This window comes from Balaenoptera musculus, chromosome 10 (assembly GCF_009873245.2).
Source record: "Balaenoptera musculus isolate JJ_BM4_2016_0621 chromosome 10, mBalMus1.pri.v3, whole genome shotgun sequence".
Classification (NCBI taxonomy): domain Eukaryota; kingdom Metazoa; phylum Chordata; class Mammalia; order Artiodactyla; family Balaenopteridae; genus Balaenoptera; species Balaenoptera musculus.
The window spans coordinates 66,185,122-66,204,896 of record NC_045794.1 but is presented as its reverse complement, the minus strand read 5'-3'; the positions used below and the strand labels follow the sequence as shown (position 1 = coordinate 66,204,896).

The 19,775-nt window shown below is 37.4% G+C and overlaps 1 protein-coding gene across 6 annotated transcripts in view; it reads left to right on the top strand.

The window, feature by feature from the left end:
- Positions 1–19,775, top strand: part of LIN7A (lin-7 homolog A, crumbs cell polarity complex component) — a 250,907-nt gene that overhangs the window by 173,557 nt on the left and 57,575 nt on the right. The window lies entirely within an intron of this gene.

The following is a 19,775-nucleotide window of genomic DNA, read 5'->3' as shown; positions in this document are numbered from 1 at the left end:
AGTGTTGTGGTCAGAAAAGATGCTTGATATGATTTCAATTTTCTTAAATTTTCCGAGGCTTGATTTATGACCCAAGATGTGATCTATCCTGGAGAATGTTCCATGTGCACTTGAGAAGAAAGTGTATTCTGCCACTTTTGGGTGGAATGTTCTATAAATATCAATTAAATCTATCTGGTCTCTTGTGTCATTTAAAGGTGTGTTTCCTTATTTATTTTCTGTTTGGATGATCTGTCCATTGGTGTTAAGTGGGGTGTTAAAGTCCCCTACTATTATTGTGTTACTGTTGCTTTCTCCTTTCATGGTTGTTAGCATTTGCCTTTGTATTGAGGTGCTCCTATGTTGGATGCATATATATTTATAATTGTTATATCTTCTTCTTGGATTAATCCCTTGATCATTATGTAGTGTCCCTTCTTATCTCTTGTAACAGTCTCTATTTTTTAAAGTCTATTTTATCTGATACAAGTATTGCTACTCCAGCTTTCTTTTCATTTCCATTTGCATGGAATATCTTTTTCCATCCCTTCACTTTCAGTCTCTATGTGTCCCTAGTTCTGAAGTGGATCTCTTGTAAACAGCATACAGATGGGTCTTGTTTTTTTATCCATTCAGCCAGTCTGTGTCTTTTGGTTGGGGCATTTAATCCACTTACATTCAAGGTTATTATTGATATGTATGTTCCTATTACCATTTTCTTAATTGTTTTGGGTTTGTTTTTGTGGGTCTTTTTCTTCTCTTGGGTTTCCCACCTAGAGAAGTTGCTTTAGCATTTGTTGTAAAGCTGGTTTGGTGGTGCTGAATTCTCTTAGCTATTACTTGTCTGAAAAGCTTTTGATTTCTCCATAGAATCTGAATGAGATTCTTGCTGGCTAGAGTAATCTTGGTTGTAGGTTTTTCCTCTTTCATCACTTTAAGTATATCCTGCCACTCCCTTCTGGCCTGCAGAGTTTCTGCTGAAAAATCAGCTGATAACCTTATTCCTTTGTATGTTTTTTTTTGTTTTTTGTTTTTTGTTTTGTTTTTTGTTTTTCCCTTGCTGCTTTTAATATTTTTCTTTGAATTTAATTTTTGTTAGTTTGATTAATATGTGTCTTGGTGTGTTTTTCCTAGGGTTTATCCTGTATGGGACTCTCTGTGCTTCCTGGACTTGATTGACTATTTCCTTTCCCATGTTAGGGAAGTTTTCCACTATAATCTCTTCAAATATTTTCTCAGACCCTTTCTTTTTCTCTTCTTCTGGGACCCCTATAATTCGAATGTTGGTGCATTTAGTGTTGTCCCCGAGGTCTCTGAGATTGTCTTCAATTCTTTTCATTCTTTTTTATTTATTCTGCTCCTCTGCAGTTATTTCCACCACTTTGTCTTCCAGCTCATTTATTCGTTCTTCTGCCTCAGTTATTCTGTTGTTGATTCCTTCTAGTGTATTTTTCATTTCAGTTATTGTGTTGTTCATCTCTGTTTGTTTGTTCTTTAGTTCTTCTAGATCTTTGTTAAACATTTCTTATATTTTCTCAGTCTGTGCCTCCATTCTATTTCTGAGATTCTGGATCATCTTTACTATCTTACTCTGAATTCTTTTTCAGGTAGATTGCCTATTTCCTGTTCATTTATTTGGTCTTGCAGGTTTTTACCTTGCTCCTTCATCTGTGACATATTTTTTTGCTGTCTCATTTTTAAGTTTTTTTTATGAGTGGGATTGTGTTCCTGTCTTACTGGTTGTTTGGCCTGAGGCTTCTGACACTGGAGTTTCTAGACTGTTGGGTAGAGCTGGGTCTTGGTGCTGAGATGAGGACCTCCATGAGACCTCTCTCCAATGAATATTCCCTGGAGTCTGAGGTTCTCTGTTAATCCAGTGGTTTGGACTTGGAGCTCCCACCACAGGAGCTTCACCCGACCCCTGGCTCGTGAACCAAGATCCCCCAAGCAGTGTGAAAAAAAAAAAACAATAACAAGGTACAAAAAAAAATTAGACTAGGAAACTAGCAGATATGTTAGAAAGAATATAAAAATTAAAATATAGATGAACCAGCAACTGGGAGGTACATCAATACCACAATAGTAAAACAGAGGAGGAGGGAAAAGAAAAAAAAGAAAAGAAAGAAAGAAAGAGAAAAGAAAAAAATGGGGGGGGAAGGCCTTGGCTATGGAGGGCAGGGCCTAAGCAAGGGCGAGGTTTGGGTGGTGGGTGGGGCCTATGCTTAGGACCCACAGGGCTGGAAAAGGCCCTGGGGGCTGTGGGGGGTGGGGCTTAGGCTCCAGGAACAGAAGGGGCCCAGTCGTGCCCCCCCATCCCTGGTCTCAGAGGGCAGAGGACCTCACCTGGGAGCCCAGCTGGCTCCCCATGCCCCAGTGGGCGGGGCAAATGCCAGCTGCTCCTCTCCTGCTCCTCCCCGAGGGCACCTCCCACCTGCCTCTCCTGTTCTCCCCTCGCCCTCCTTCTTTTGCCCCCAGGACCAATGCAGCGGGGGGGGGGGAGGTGGGGGAGGAGGGGGCCTTGGAGGGCAGGGGATCAGCCTGGGAGCCCAGCAGGCTCCCTGTGCCCGAGTGGGCAGGGCAAATGCCCTCTGCTCCTCTCCAGCTCCTCCCGGAGGGCCCCTCCCGCCTGCCTCTCCTGATCTCCCCGGCCTCAGGGGCGCCAATCCTGTCTGGCCTCCACTTCTCCTCCCCCCTCAGTCCCCCCACCTCCTACCGGTTCACTTGGGGGTTCCTCTCGTCTCCTTGGGCATCAGGGTCCCCCACCAGCGGCCAGCAGGCGCCCTAGTTGTGGGGAGATGCTAAGTCAGCATCTTCCCACACTGCTAGCTTGACTCTGCCCCCCCACTACTCTTGATAGGGTAGTCTGATTATTTCCTTTTTTAAAGCTTTATATCTATTTAATAACCTGAAATTTAATTTATGTGAAATAATTAAAAGTGAGAGAATCCTTTCATCTTTATTACATTTAGTCTTTGAAGAATATGTCTACATAATAGAAACAAATATGGGCTTTTATTATATATAATTTCAAGAAAGGAAGATTTATTTTTCTTGTCAGCTGTTACAAATCCCCTCAACCACACACACACACACACACACACACACACACACTTTTATTTAACACTGGTGAATTAGATTAAGGCCGTCTGCTTTCTTACCTTCTTACCTGGTCCATGATTATCATAATATTGAATTTAGGAAACCATCTAAGAAATGGTCCACAGTGGTTTATGCTCCACTTGGGGAGGCACAGGCAACAGTCCTAACAGCTCAAGGTAAATCATGGCAACAATTCTATGACAACCACTTTACAGAAGAAACATTTTCCACTCTCTGGAAGGCTGCACTTCCTCTTATTTTGAGGAGGGTAACTTCTTGTCATCTGCCTTTTCAGGGTGGAGATCACATAGCAGTAACTCTTCAGTTCATCTCCTTATCTAAGAGCCAGAGGACAGCGGCCTGTTTCTCTTTTCATAGTTTCATAAAACACTATGCAGTGGACTCTGAATCTTGCTGAGAATTTCAGTGTCACCTTACTGTGTAAGAGTAGATATTTTGGGTACGCTACATGCTGACCATGTATGTGATCACACTACATCATGATCTAATATGACAGCTGCCAAAGAAAACTTCGGTTTCTTCAAAGATGTTGTTAATATCACACGGCAGTCATTGATCCTATCCCTCTTTTCCACTGCTCAGTCGTTGGACTGGGTTTTTTTTTTTCCCCCCCAAGGCAAAAAAAAAATGTATATACGTATGTATACAAAAAAAATTATATACACATATATATAAGTATAGAATTTTTTTGATATTGGAGTATAGCCGGTTAACAATGTTGTGATAGTTTCAGGTGCACAGCAAAGTGACTCAGCCATACATATCATGTATCCATTCTCCCTGGACTGGGGTTTCGATTTCTTACTTAGTCTTAAAGTAAGATAATAAGAACTGTATAGATATTATATAATAAGTAGGCACCCCTAGTCTCATTAGATAGCAGGATAGGCCACTCAGTTTAAAAAAACAAGCCCGGTAAAATTTCAGATAAATGGGCTTTTCATTTCATTGGTCATGTCAATGTAGAATTTCTTTAATTTTATAATACAAAGTGATAATTTGCTTAACAGATGAGAAAAGTGACTATGTGACCTTATTCTTTCAATAAAAACTTTTAAAAATATGCATTTACATAGGCAGTAAGAAAATAAAGAGGACACTATAGACTTGCAGGCATGGAATCAGAAGTTGTTTTCCTTTAATGCTGAGTTATGCTGACAGTTATCTCTGATAAAAATGAATGGGCCGTGTGACAGGAATAATCAGTGGCTGAGAAAGAGATTCTTTGCATCAGTCTGAATTGATAGCATTTACCTGATTGAGGGTAGGTAGTAATGAAGCAGTTCAACCTAATTAAAACTTTCTGAGCATTTTTCCCCCTTTCAAAAGTTAGATTTTTATAGGATTTGATTTGCAGGATATGGAAATACAAAGGCAGATTTTTGTCATGCCTAAGGACAGGTTAATAATGCATTCAGATTCAAATCATCTTCCACATTGATAAAACTGACCTACTTTTTCTTTCAGAGAGAAAATGTCTTATGAAATATTTTCACATAAAAAATGTTGCATTTTGGTGTCTTTCTTCTTACATTCTATAATTAAACCTGGCATATCACTCCCAAAAGTTAAATGAAGTTCAGTTCATTTTCAGGTCTGGGCTTTTTAATGAGTTAGCATCTCTGCTGCCTGAGACAAGTGGCATTCCCTGCTTTGCATGCCAGAGAATTTTTCTGACAGTAGTGATAATGATGCAGATGTTTTTCCTTGTGGGAATCTTCCAACAATATCCCTAATGAAAACACATGCCTACTTCCTGGAAAATAAAAAAAAATCATTTTTCAAAACAAAAAAATTCAAATGCCTTCATCTTAAAATGGCAAATGTAAACAGTCCATTATTTTCTTCACATCATTTTTGCTGTGTTCTGTTGTAGCAATAAAGTGATTTTCTTAAACTTTTCTTTCTGGTCTTGATATGGAACCAACTTTTACAAAATCTCATATAGATTCCAAGTAGAGTGGGGATATTTGGAGCCATAAGGTTATAATTAGATCACAGGGGTCAAGCTTTGGGAATTGACTATTGAAATTGATTTGCCGTGCCATCTTGAACCTCATGTCTAGGTAAGCTCATTTGGTTTCAACAAAGAAATAAATACAGTTGCTCTTAGTACTATGCCCTTAAACTTATGAGTGTAACTTTGTCTGTAGATATGGAAATAATGAAAGATCTGTGTAAATAATCTTAAATCATTTTTTTAAAAAATTGAGGTAAAATTGACATGTAATTTGACAAATCTTTTTTATTTTTAAAAATGTGAAATTTTGCAAAAATGCAGATGTGGTTTTTCTAAAATAAAATCTAGATATATTTTGGGGTTTAAGTGAATGTTTGCTGCTGCCCTATCCTCAAAGGAATATTTTAATGTGTTTTCCCCCAAAAAAAGAGCCTTTCATCAGTTAGCTTTTGAAAAAGAATTTCCAGTTCAATGCACAAGAGATGTCCTTACCCTATTCTTTTTTAAAAATTATATTAAGAAGACTGAACATGAGGTATATCCTCTTAACAGATTTTTAAGTGTGCAATACAGTATTGTTCACCCTAGGCACAATGTTGTACAGCAGAACTCTAGAATTTATTCATCTTGCTTAATTGAAATTTTATACCCATTGTTTAGTAATTCCCCATTTTCCCATCCCCCGCCCCCCCCCGCCACTTGGCAACCACCTTTCCACTCATTGATTCTATTAATTTGATTTAGATACCTCCTGTAAGTGAAATCATAGAGTATTTGTCTTTCTGTGACTGGCTTATTTCACTTAGCATAAACAAAAGACAAAAGTGTTGGTTAAGGAGGTGGAGAAATTGGAATCCTTACACACTGTTGGTGGGTTGGTGGGAATGCAAAATGGTGCACCTGCTATGGAAAACAGTATGGAGGGTCCTCAAAAAATTAGAAATAGAACTACCATATGATCCAGCAGCCCCTCTTCTGGGTATTTATCCAAAAGAATTGAAATCAGGATCTTGAAGCGATATTAGCACTTACCCTGTTCTTCGGCATTATGCGTGCCTGCAGTCATGACAGCTTTATTCCTGAGCCTCACCACAAGCCTGACCCGCACCACCAGATGGGGTTCAGGATGGATGAGGACCAGAGATGTCTGTTGTACCCATTGCTTGGTCATTAAAAAAAAATAGTGTTTTAAATTTACTTTTCTGTGTTAGGAGGACTATGTCAAAATGCCACATCAGATGGGCCACATCAAAATATTCTCATTTTCAACACTTATTTACCACCAGGGGAGTTATTATGAGCCTCCTTTCTCCCTTCTTGGGTGACTGAGCAATCATAGTCATTAGGACATATAAGTAAATAACTCCTCAGAATAGAATGGGAAGGTACCTGAGCAATCTGGTTAATTCAGGCCAAATGAATCTGCCATGAGTAGCAGCTTGGTTAAGTTTGTGTGCACCTATGGGTAGGTGCTGTCCAGTGTTCCTAAGGGCCAGAAGGCTGTGATGTACCTTTCGGAGAGAATGCTCTTGCTAGATTAACTTTGTTCAGGCATGAGTTATAGTTGGCCTTGAGTTCAAAGTTAATTATCAACAATATATATTGAATAAGGTATCTTTAAACAAAAAGTCACATAAAACAATTTAATAAATTCATCAATTGATGGAAATGTAACCAGAGGCTCATAGGATCCCAATTCTGAATTTTCCATAGGAGCAGTGGTTCAGTATTTGCTAATTCAATGTTTGCAGAGACTTTATAGACCATAACTATTGCAACTAACAAGAGTCAGTGGTGGTGTTCATTTTCAATATAGTCAATTCAAGAAGAGAGATCAGGCCTAGGAATGCAGTTGTATAATATAAAGGATCATAATTCATAGTTTTCCAGGATACCTAAACATGTGAAACATGATGAAACTATTTTTATAGGTTTCACAGAGATTACCAAAATGTGCCTCACTGTAGGGTTAGTGTACGCTGAAGGATTTGGTCATAACTGAGACAGTTAAAACTTCTGCCATCTGATAACTTATTTGAGAAAGGACCAAATCTTCTGCTTCTCTATTTTGAAGACTACTTGCAGGCTGCACAGCTACTATCTAAAAAAGTCTTTAAGTGGTGAGTTAGCACATGTTTTAAAAACACTTTCTAAATAGTAGGAGGAACTATGGAACCTTTGGAAAATTTAAGTGATGATGCAATCATTTGGTATTAAAACCCAGACCAGAAGTCAGGATTCTTTTTTACTCATTTTCAGCATGTACCTACAACCTCTTCCACTCTGAAGCTTCATTTATTAAACAATCTTTCTTGGTACTGACTTAATTTCAGAAATAATCTGTTAGTAATTTTCACTATTTAATTGTTATAGAAAAATTTATCTATAGCAAGCATTGCTTCCTGTAGTAAGTATAAAAGATCTTTATTTCTGTGTACCACATAAATTGGCAGAAAACCAGATAGGGAATTACTAGAATTATAATTTGTTAATATCTTCTCTTCTTATTAAACTGTCCATAACTCAGTTTTAACTTCATTTAACTTTCAAGTAATCAAAATAGAAAGAAAAAAAGCAAAGCAAAACAAAAATAATTAGTAGATTATGAAATAAGTCACACAATCTGATTCTATTTTTTTTTTTTTGCATTAGGAGTGAAATTCTGTGGTTTAAAAATCATATGTCTATCTCCAATAGGATTTTTTCTAATTCACATTTTCCTATGAAAATCAGGAGGACCCACTACTTAATATGTCTGTGCCACTAGGATTCTGATGAGTAATGCTTATAGATACAATTCATTTTTGTGTTTTGATGATCTGGCTCTGATCTAATTGGTAAAATACTGAGTTAAATTATATAGTGTATGCTTTCATGCTCAGGAGTTAAAGAAAATCAGGACAAGTCTAATATGAATTTGGCAGTGAATATCCCAAAGTTGATCAGGAAATAATTATAAATAGTCTGTTTCTCTTTTCTATCGATCCCATCCCTTTCTTTCATTTTTTATCAGACTTCTAGTTACCAGTAAATGGGCCTGTATTTTCTTGAGTCTATCTGAACAGAAGCACGAAGAGGTAGGAATAACCAAGTATGAAGTATATAAGCTATAGTAAAAAGGCTAATTGATAAACTCTGTCTTTTGGACAGATGATAAGATCTATACATGGAGCGCCTTTCATTTTTCAATCATTTTTTCATAAATACATTTGGCACATTTATAAGATTAAATATGTTGGCACCGTTAAAATAATGTAGAAGACTATTTAATACATGGCGAAAATATTCCCAGTATTTTAAGTGAAAAATCAGATTATAAAAGGTATGTAATGGCTGACTTGATATTGATTTCTTAAAATCAGTAAATAAGGCAGACTAGAAATAAATCCCCCAAAATGTTAACAGTGGGGAGATTAACCAAGATGGCGGAGTAGAAGGACGTGCTCTCACTCCCTCTTGCGAGAGCACCAGAATCACCACTGGCTGCTGGACAATCATTGACAGGAAGACCCTGGACTTCACCAAGGAGGATACCCCGCGTCCAAGGACAGAGGAGAAGCCACAGTGAGACGGTAGGAGGGGCGCAATCAGAGTAAAATCAAATCCCATAACTGCTGGGTGGGTGACTCACAGACTGGCGAACACTTATACCACAGAATTCCACCCACTGGAGTGAAGGTTCTGAGCCCCACGTCAGGCTTCCCAACCTGGGGGTCCGGCAACGGGAGGAGGAATTCCTAGAGAATCAGACTTTGAAGCCTAGAGGGAATTGATTGCAGGACTTTGACAGGACTGGGGGAAACAGAGACCCCACTCTTGGAGGGCACACACAAAGTAATGTGTGCATCGGGACCCAGGGGAAGGAGCAGTGACCCTGGGGGAGACTGAACCGGACCTACCTGCTGATGTTGGGGGGTCTCCTGCAGAGGCGAGTGGTGGCTCTGTTTCACCGTGGGGATAAGGACACTGGCAGCAGAGGCTCTGGGAAGTTCTCCTTGGCGTGAGCCCTCCCAGAGTCTGCCATTGACCCCACCAAAGAGCACCGGTAGGCTCCAGTGTTGGGTTGCCTCAGGCAAAACAACCAACAGGGAGGGAACCCAGCCCCACCCATCAACAGTCAAGTGGATTAAGGTTTTACTGAGCTCTGACCGCCACAGCAACAGGGAGGGAACCCAGCCCCACCCATCAACAGTCAAGTGGATTAAGGTTTTACTGAGCTCTGACCGCCACAGCAACAGTCAGCTCTACCCACCACCAGAGCCTCCCATCAAGCCTCTTAGATAGCCTCAACCACCAGAGGGCAGACAACAGAAGCAAGAAAAACTACGATCCTGCAGCCTGTGGACCAAAAACCACAGTTACAGAAAGATAGAGAAGATGAAAAGGCAGAGGGCTATGCACCAGATGAAGGAACAAGAAAAAACCCCAGAAAAACAACTAAATGAAGTGGAGATAGGCAACCTTCCAGAAAAAGAATTCAGAATAATGATAGTGAAGATGATCCAGGACCTCGGAATAAGAATGGAGGCAAAGATTGAGAAGATGCAAGAAATGATTAACAAAGACCTAGAAGAATTAAAGAACAAACAAACAGAGATCACCAATACAATAACTGAAATGAAAACTACACTAGAAGGAATCAATAGCAGAATAACTGAGGCAGAAGAACGGATAAGTGACCTGGAAGACAGAATGGTGGAATTCACTGCTGCAGAACAGACTAAAGAAAAAAGAATGAAAAGAAATGAAGACAGCCTAAGAGACCTCTGGGACAACGTTAAACGCAACAACATTCGCATTATAAGGGTCCCAGAAGGAGAAGAGAGAGAGAAAGGACCAGAGAAAATATTTGAAGAGATTATAGTCGAAAACTTCCCTAACATGGGAAAGGAAATAGCCACCCAAGTCCAGGAAGCGCAGAGAGTCCCATACAGAATAAACCCAAGGAGAAACACGCCGAGACACATAGTAATCAAAGTGGCAAAAATTAAAGACAAAGAAAAATTATTGAAAGCAGCAAGGGAAAAACGACAAATAACATACAAGGGAACTCCCATAAGGTTAACAGCTGATTTCTCAGCAGAAACTCTGCAAGCCAGAAGGGAGTGGCATGATATACTTAAAGTGATGAAAGGGAAGAACCTACAACCAAGATTACTCTACCCGGCAAGGATCTCATTTAGATTTGATGGAGAAATCAAAAGCTTTGCAGACAAGCAAAAGCTAAGAGAATTCAGCACCACCAAACCAGCTCTACAACAAATGCTAAAGGAACTTCTCTAAGTGGGAAACACAAGAGAAGAAAAGGACCTACAAAGACAAACCCAAAACAATTAAGAAAATGGTCATAGGAACATACATATCGGTAATTACCTTAAACGTGAATGGATTAAATGCCCCAACCAAAAGACATAGACTGGCTGAATGGATACAAAAACAAGACCCATATATATGCTGTCTACAAGAGACCCACTTTAGACCTAGGGACACATACAGACTGAAAGTGAGGGGATGGAAAAAGATATTCCATGCAAATGGAAATCAAAAGAAAGCTGGAGTAGCTATACTCATATCAGATAAAATAGACTTTAAAATAAAGAATGTTACAAGAGACAAGGAAGGACACTACATAATGATCCAGGGATCAATCCAAGAAGAAGATATAACAATTATAAATATATATGCACCCAACATAGGAGCACCTCAATACATAAGGCAACTGCTAACAGCTATAAAAGAGGAAATCGACAGTAACACAATAATAGTGGGGGACTTTAACACCTCACTTACACCAATGGACAGATCATCCAAAATGAAAATAAATAAGGAAACAGAAGCTTTAAATGACACAATAGACCAGATAGATTTAATTGATATATATAGGACATTCCATCCAAAAACAGCAGATTACACGTTCTTCTCAAGTGCGCACGGAACATTCTCCAGGATAGATCACATCTTGGGTCACAAATCAAGCCTCAGTAAATTTAAGAAAATTGAAATCATATCAAGCATCTTTTCTGACCACAACGCTATGAGATTAGAAATGAATTACAGGGAAAAAAACGTAAAAAGGACAAACACATGGAGGCTAAACAATACGTTACTAAATAACCAAGAGATCACTGAAGAAATCAAAGAGGAAATCAAAAAATACCTAGAGACAAATGACAATGAAAACATGACGACCCAAAACCTATGGGATGCAGCAAAAGCGTTTCTAAGAGGGAAGTTTATAGCTATACAAGCCTACCTCAAGAAACAAGAAAAATCTCAAGTAAACAATCTAACCTTACACCTAAAGAAACTAGAGAAAGAAGAACAAACAAAACCCAAAGTTAGCAGAAGGAAAGAAATCATAAAGATCAGAGCAGAAATAAATGAAATAGAAACAAAGAAAACAATAGCAAAGATCAATAAAACTAAAAGTTGGTTCTTTGAGAAGATAAACAAAATTGATAAGCCATTAGCCAGACTCATCAAGAAAAAGAGGGAGAGGACTCAAATCAATAAAATCAGAAATGAAAAAGGAGAAGTTACAACAGACACCACAGAAATACAAAGCATCCTAAGAGACTACTACAAGCAACTTTATGCCAATAAAATGGACAACCTGGAAGAAATGGACAAATTCTTAGAAAGGTATAACCTTCCCAGACTGAATCAGGAAGAAACAGAAAATATGAACAGACCCATCACAAGTAATGAAATTGAAACTGTGATTAAAAATCTTCCAACAAACAAAAGTCCAGGACCAGATGGCTTCACAGGTGAATTCTATCAAACATTTAGAGAAGAGCTAACACCCATCCTTCTCAAACTCTTCCAAAAAATTGCAGAGGAAGGAACACTCCCAAACTCATTCTATGAGGCCACCATCACCCTGATACCAAAACCAGACAAAGACACTACAAAAAAAGAAAGTTACAGACCAATATCACTGATGAATATAGATGCAAAAATCCTCAACAAAATACTAGCAAACAGAATCCAGCAACACATTAAAAGGATCATACACCACGATCAAGTGGGATTTATCCCAGGGATGCAAGGATTCTTCAATATACGCAAATCAATCAATGTGATACACCATATTAACAAATTGAAGAATAAAAACCATATGATCATCTCAATAGATGCAGAAAAAGCTTTTGACAAAATTCAACACCCATTTCTGATAAAAACTCTCCAGAAAGTGGGCATAGAGGGAACCTACCTCAACATAATAAAGGCCATATATGACAAACCCACAGCAAACATCATTCTCAATGGTGAAAAACTGAAAGCATTTCCTCTAAGATCAGGAACGAGACAAGGATGTCCACTCTCACCACTATTATTCAACATAGTTCTGGAAGTCCTAGCCACGGCAATCAGAGAAGAAAAAGAAATAAAAGGAATACAAATTGGAAAAGAAGAAGTAAAACTGTCACTGTTTGCGGATGACATGATACTATACATAGAGAATCCTAAAACTGCCACCAGAAAACTGCTAGAGCTGATTAATGAATATGGTAAAGTTGCAGGATACAAAATTAATGCACAGAAATCTCTTGCATTCCTATACACTAATGATGAAAAATCTGAAAGAGAAATTATGGAAACACTCCCATTTACCATTGCAACAAAAAGAATAAAATACCTAGGAATAAACCTACCTAGGGAGACGAAAGACCTGTATGCAGAAAACTATAAGACACTGATGAAAGAAATTAAAGATGATACCAACAGATGGAGAGATATACCATGTTCTTGGATTGGAAGAATCAACATTGTGAAAATGAGTATACTACCCAAAGCAATCTACAGATTCAATGCAATCCCTATCAAATTACCAATGGCATTTTTTACGGAGCTAGAACAAATCATCTTAAAATTTGTATGGAGACACAAAAGACCCCGAATAGCCAAAGCAGTCTTGAGGGAAAAAAATGGAGCTGGAGGAATCAGACTCCCAGACTTCAGACTATACTACAAAGCTACAGTAATCAAGACAGTATGGTACTGGCACAAAAACAGAAACATAGATCAATGGAACAAGATAGAAAGCCCAGAGATTAACCCACACACCTATGGTCAACTAATCTATGACAAAGGAGGCAAAGATATACAATGGAGAAAAGACAGTCTCTTCAATAAGTGGTGCTGGGAAAACTGGACAGCTACATGTAAAAGAATGAAATTAGAATACTCCCTAACACCATACACAAAAATAAACTCAAAATGGATTAGAGACCTAAATATAAGACTGGACACTATAAAACTCTTAGAGGAAAACATAGGAAGAACACTCTTTGACATAAATCACAGCAAGATCTTTTTTGATCCACCTCCTAGAGTAATGGAAATAAAAACAAAAATAAACAAATGGGACCTAATGAAACTTCAAAGCTTTTGCACAGCAAAGGAAACCATAAACAAGATGAAAAGACAACCCTCAGAATGGGAGAAAATATTTGCAAATGAATCAACGGAGAAAGGATTAATCTCCAAAATATATAAACAGCTCATTCAGCTCAATATCAAAGAAACAAACACCCCAATCCAAAAATGGGCAGAAGACCTAAATAGACATTTCTCCAAAGAAGACATACAGATGGCCACGAAGCACATGAAAAGATGCTCAACATCACTAATTATTAGAGAAATGCAAATCAAAACTACAATGAGGTATCACCTCACTCCTGTTAGAATGGGCATCATCAGAAAATCTACAAACAACAAATGCTGGAGAGGGTGTGGAGAAAAGGGAACCCTCTTGCACTGTTGGTGGGAATGTAAATTGATACAGCCACTATGGAGAGCAGTATGGAGGTTCCTTAAAAAACTAAAAATAGAATTACCATATGACCCAGCAATCCCACTACTGGGCATATACCCAGAGAAAACCGTAATTCAAAAAGACACATGCACCCGAATGTTCATTGCAGCACTATTTACAATAGCCAGGTCATGGAAGCAACCTAAATGCCCATCAACAGACGAATGGATAAAGATGTTGTGGTACATATATACAATGGAGTATTACTCAGCCATAAAAAGGAACGAAATTGAGTCATTTGTTGAGACATGGATGGATCTAGAGACTGTCATACAGAGTGAAGTAAGTCAGAAAGAGAAAAACAAATATCGTATATTAATGCATGTATGCGGAACCTAGAAAAATGGTACAGATGAGCCAGTTTGCAGGGCAGAAGTTGAGACACAAATGTAGAGAATGGTCATATGGACACCAAGGGGGGAAAACTGCGGTGAGGTGGGGATGGTGGTGTGCTGGATTGGGCAATTGGGATTGACATGTATACACTGATGTGTATGAAACTGATGCCTAATAAGAACCTGCAGTATAAAAAAACAAACAAAACAACTAATACTAAACTTTCATTGGGTTATTTGTATGGAAATATGTTAATATAAATGTTTCAGACATTACATGAAATTTCTAAAATCTTATATTTGTATTTGTATGGAAATATGTATGGAAATATGTTAATATAAATGTTTCAGACATTACATGAAATTTCTAAAAATCTTATATTTGTATTTGTATGGAAATATGTATGGAAATATGTTAATATAAATGTTTCAGACATTACATGAAATTTCTAAAAATCTTATATGTTCTGGTATAATGTTATAAGTAATAATCCTAGTTATTACTTTAAAATGTATATCTCAGAAATAACTAATTTTCTTGTCAACTGCATTATTATGAACTTTCATCAAATCTTTAACCGTGGTCATTTTTAAGTCTTTTGTCATTTACAGACAGTTCTGGGTGTACTCTGATGATTTTGCAAATATGTTCCTATAAAAGGGTTTCATCTTCAAGAAATTCATGGAAAAGACTCTGACAAGTACAGGTTTCTGGTAACTGACTGTACTGCTAAACTGAATGAATAAGCATTTTCAGAACTCTAATGAAAAACTGATGAACTCATAAAAGTGCTAACAAAAGATCAAGATAAAAAAAAATTAATTACATGGGACTGAGTGAACTGATGAGGATGAGTATAATTTTTGTGACTTTCTGTCTGAATTTAAAAAAAAAAAAAAATCCCACAAGGACTCAGAGGCAAAGAATATACAAATCAATTTTCACTGCAAAGTAAAGGAGCTGTTACAGTGGAGGATTACTGGACTGAATGTCAATATTATGACATAGTATGAGTGTGTTTCATGTTTGGTAATTGCAATCATTGTTGCTTTTGTTGTGGTCATCCATGTACAATGCTTGGTGTCAGTCTATTTATGTCTTGTAAAAATAAAATACAGTGTGTGTGTGTGTGAATAAAAAAACAAAAAAACAAAAAACAAAAAAAAAACAAAAAAAAAAACAAAAAAAAAAAAAAAAAAAGAAAAAAAATGTTAACAGTGGTTATATCCTGGTATGGAATTATAAATGATTCTAATTTCTTGCTTGTACAGTTGTACAAATTTTCTATAGTATATATCGATTACTTTTACTGTCAAATCACTTTTTAAAAATTTCTTTCTTTGTATTCCCTCTCTCCTGAATATATTTTATTTGAAAAGACCTATATATGAGTTATTTAAATTCAAGGTTAAATATAAGACTAAGGCTCAGCTTATAAATTACATAAATAGATGTTGGAACCCCTCAAGACCCTCACATCTCACTCTAAATTTCTCCCAAAGGATAACATATACACAAAGGACTTCATTTGCCAACTAAATAAATAGATAACTCACAAATTATATCTTACAGCCCATATACTTCCTCTAATATTTGGTCCTACATATCTAGCTGTCTACTGAACATCCCTTGGAGATCACACAATGACTCAAACTCATTATCCTGCATCCCTGCCCATGCCACCAAACTAGACCCCTTTCCATCTTTTCTCACCCAGAGGCTTCCAACACCAAATTCTGTTCAGTTTATTCCTTAATCATATTCACCATTCTACTCTGAATTATATCCAGCATCTCTTGCTTGCCAAACTATAATAGTTTCCTTTTCAACCATGATCCATTTATGATGTCCTAAATATTGCACAGAACATAATTTAACTAAAAATTTATTCATCGTTTATCTGAAACTCCAATCTAACTGTGCATCCTGTATTTTTACTGTTACCTCTGGCAACTTTATTACTAGCTGTAATAATTTTATTTCAATCAACTGAATAATCAGGTTGATTTTTACTGAGTTAAAGTTTTTCTTTACTATTCATTTGATTAACTGATATGACTCATATGACACTGACAATATACTCCTAATTATCCAAAATTATTAGTTCATTTTCCTGATAAATACCTATTTTAAGAAGTAGAAATTGATTTTACAACTCTTGCAAACTTTTAAGTACGCTGGTAAATTTCAACCCTGCTGAGCCAATATCCTAGAACTTTGGAATCCTTCATGAGATTTCACGTTGTCTTAATCCAATCAGAAAAAAGAGACAGATTTTAAGCCCCAAACCTTGTTTGAATTTTACCCAAAGTAAGCAAATAGAGATGATCCAGCCCCTTTGAATGGTGCTATACTAATTGGAAATGACATCTTTCCAAAATTTTGCTCAGGCGTTTCCTGTCACAGGGGACTCTTGCTGTGTAACAACGACAGGACAGGAACAGCTGCCTTAAGGGAATTCTTTTTTAGACAACCATAAGGAAAGAGATTTCTCCTTGGTGGCTTGTCCACCTGCTATGTGGACCCTGTGGAAATCATCCGTTATTTGTGGTCTTATTTTTTCCTTGCAGTTATTAAATAATTTGTACAAAGTATTTGTACTACCTTATGAAAGTTATGTGTGTTAAGAACCTACTAGGAAATATAAACCAATTATAAAAATAAGTAGAGAAATTAATGGTTAATGGCATAGTTTTTAAAATTATAGTCATTCTTCAGTTTTATAGTTTTCACAACTAATGCTTCTGCTTTTATATAAGAGAATAATTATAATTAGTTGTAAAACTATAAAACTGTCCAGAGTATTTTCTGTTCCCTTTGGAAAATGTAAGTATATGGCAGAATCATTTTAATTCACTTACAACAAATGATATAACTAACTTTTGGAAATTCTTAAATTGATGGAGATTCTGAAGACTGTGATATGTAACATATCAGTAGTCCTGATGCCTCCCTACTGAGTTCCTACAGAACTAAAAAAAGAAGAAAAAAAAAAAAAGAAAGGATGTGCCATCCATTTACTGTCAGGCATGAAGGGGCATTTAATCCTCTTTGGGAAGTGATCCCAGGTTATCCTCCTTGAGGGTCCTCTCATCCCTGCCACATCATTTGGGAAGCACAGTGCTGGAGAACTTTCTTAATGTGCCCTTCTCATTAGAATTAACCTATAACAGCATTTTAGAAAAAGTTCCTGTCCCTTTATAACTTGGCTAGGAAGATGAGTAGATATTGAAAGGCATCAATTTGTCCAAAATGTTCCTTATCTTCATCTATATCTAAGCATTGGTGATCACTTGCAATTCGAGACTATATTTTCCTTCAGTCTAGTAATACCTTTTTCATAAATTCACTTTAACACATGAGTTAGGTCACAAATTATGGACCATTTCAATTCAGCTTTTCTACTGCTGTAGTCTACTTAATGTCCTTTAAAGCAGATCACAAATGGCATGTATCACATTGCAGCAGACAGTCTGAGTTATGGAGTCTCACGTGTGGACTGGGAGAGGTAGACTTGAGATTTCAGTGCTTTTAAGATGGTATCATAGCCAGTGGTCCAGGAGCACTCAAATCCTCTCCTGCATTCTGTCCTTCTTCTCAAGGAGTTACCAACCAAGGAAGCAACGTGAAAGGCCCATAACCAAATAGGAAACAAACGACCACTTTGTTATTAGCATGGAAGGCACCCAAATCCTCTCTAGTATGGCTCTTTCTGGTAAAATGTAGATTGGAGAATGAAGTTTGGGCCCTTACATCTAAATGAGTCCCCCTTTTTCTCCAGTCTGAATCTGAGATGTCAGGTTTGGCTTAAAAAGGTATTATAGAATAGAAAACGAGAGCTGCAGCTACATCTCCTCCAAGCAGGCAACTCCTACCTGAATTCTTGTGACATGGGTGCAGAAAGAGTAGAAGATGGGTCTCGTGCCTCCTAACCCTTTTAGAGACACTGTCAGTAACCCTGGTAAAACCATGGCTTAATACGGTTCCTGGCTGCTGACCAATCATGTGAGCAGATAGGTCTTCCTTCTCTGGGGATATTGAGGCAATAAGTAAGCAGGTGTACAGAGGCTCACACTTGAAAGAGAGGGGTCAGAAATGTTTAGTTACCCCAAATGTCACATATTTTTCAATCTTCAAATTCAGTGATTTTTGTTTTTGATTGTAGGTAATGCCACCATTTCTGGCAAGAATGTCAGTCGACATATTGATTTTACCAGTAATACTGTCAAACGTCTGTTTTAATGACTGAACTCTTTTTATTTTTTTATTTTTATTTTTTTATAAATTTATTTATTTTTGGCTGTGTTGGGTCTTTGTTGCTGTGCATGGGCTTTCTCTAGTTGCAGTGAGCAGGGGCTACTCTTTGTTGTGGTGCGTGGGCTTCTCATTGCAGTGGCTTCTCTTGTTGTGGAGCAGGGGCTCTAGGTGCGTGGGCTTCAGTAGTTGTGGCATGTGGGCTCAGTAGTTGTGGCTCGCGGGCTCTAGGTGTGTGGGCTTCAGTAGTTGTGGCACAGGGGCTTAGTTGCTCCACAGCATGTGGGATCTTCCCAGACCAGGGCTCGAACCCGTGTCCCCTGCATTGGCAGGCGGATTCTTAACCACTGCACTACCAGGGAAGTCTCTGAACTCTCTTTTTAAACCATTTCAACCTAATAGAGATGTATTATCCTTTGCTTCTCTATACCTGTCAATGTTTTTCTTGGCCAATGGGTGGCGTGTTTTCATCAAAGTTAATGGTCAAAGAGAGATGTAGGAAAAGACATTACTGGAGATATTTTATTCTTGGATTTTCACAGGATTGATTTGACTCTTGATGGTCTTACTGTAGTAGACATGAATTGTAACCAGTGTGTACCATTTTCTTTTCTTTTCAAAAAATGGTTGGTTCTAGACATTAAATTTTATACCCTAAATTTTGTGGTTTATAGGAATTCTAACACTGTGATTTTAAATGGAACATTTCCACAGTTAGAAAAGCGTATGGGAACAATATGGATACATGGATTGCTATAGATTTAAATGTATAACATTTAATTATAGCTGCCATTTTTCCAAAATGGAAGAAAAAATTCAAGGCAAAAATTAGATATTTTTTGAATATCTCTTCCTTAATAGATGAGCCAGTTTTCAATTGGTCTGGAACTATTTCTACAAAGCTTCCTAAAATAAGTAGACCATGTGTTTGGTGACGAAATCTCTATTTCTATTTTATTCTAGTCACATCGAGTACAGTATGCACATTCACATCAGGGCACTCGATTTCTGCATGCATGGACTCCACTAAATGCAATTAAATTTAGAGCCACAAATTTATTTTAGATACCTCCCTTGACCTAAAATTTGCTTTCAGAAAAACTGCCGAGTTTTTATTATAAATACACTGTGGCTTAATATTGTGAATGTTGTCCAACTACCCAGGTGGCCTCTAATTATATAAGGACATGAGGGGGCTCAGTCTTCACTTTTAGTGTTATGAAAATATTTAAGTATTTTAAAATCAGAGTCCACATCAAATAACTTTACTCAACTCTTATCTCAGTTTCCAAATCTGAAAAATCA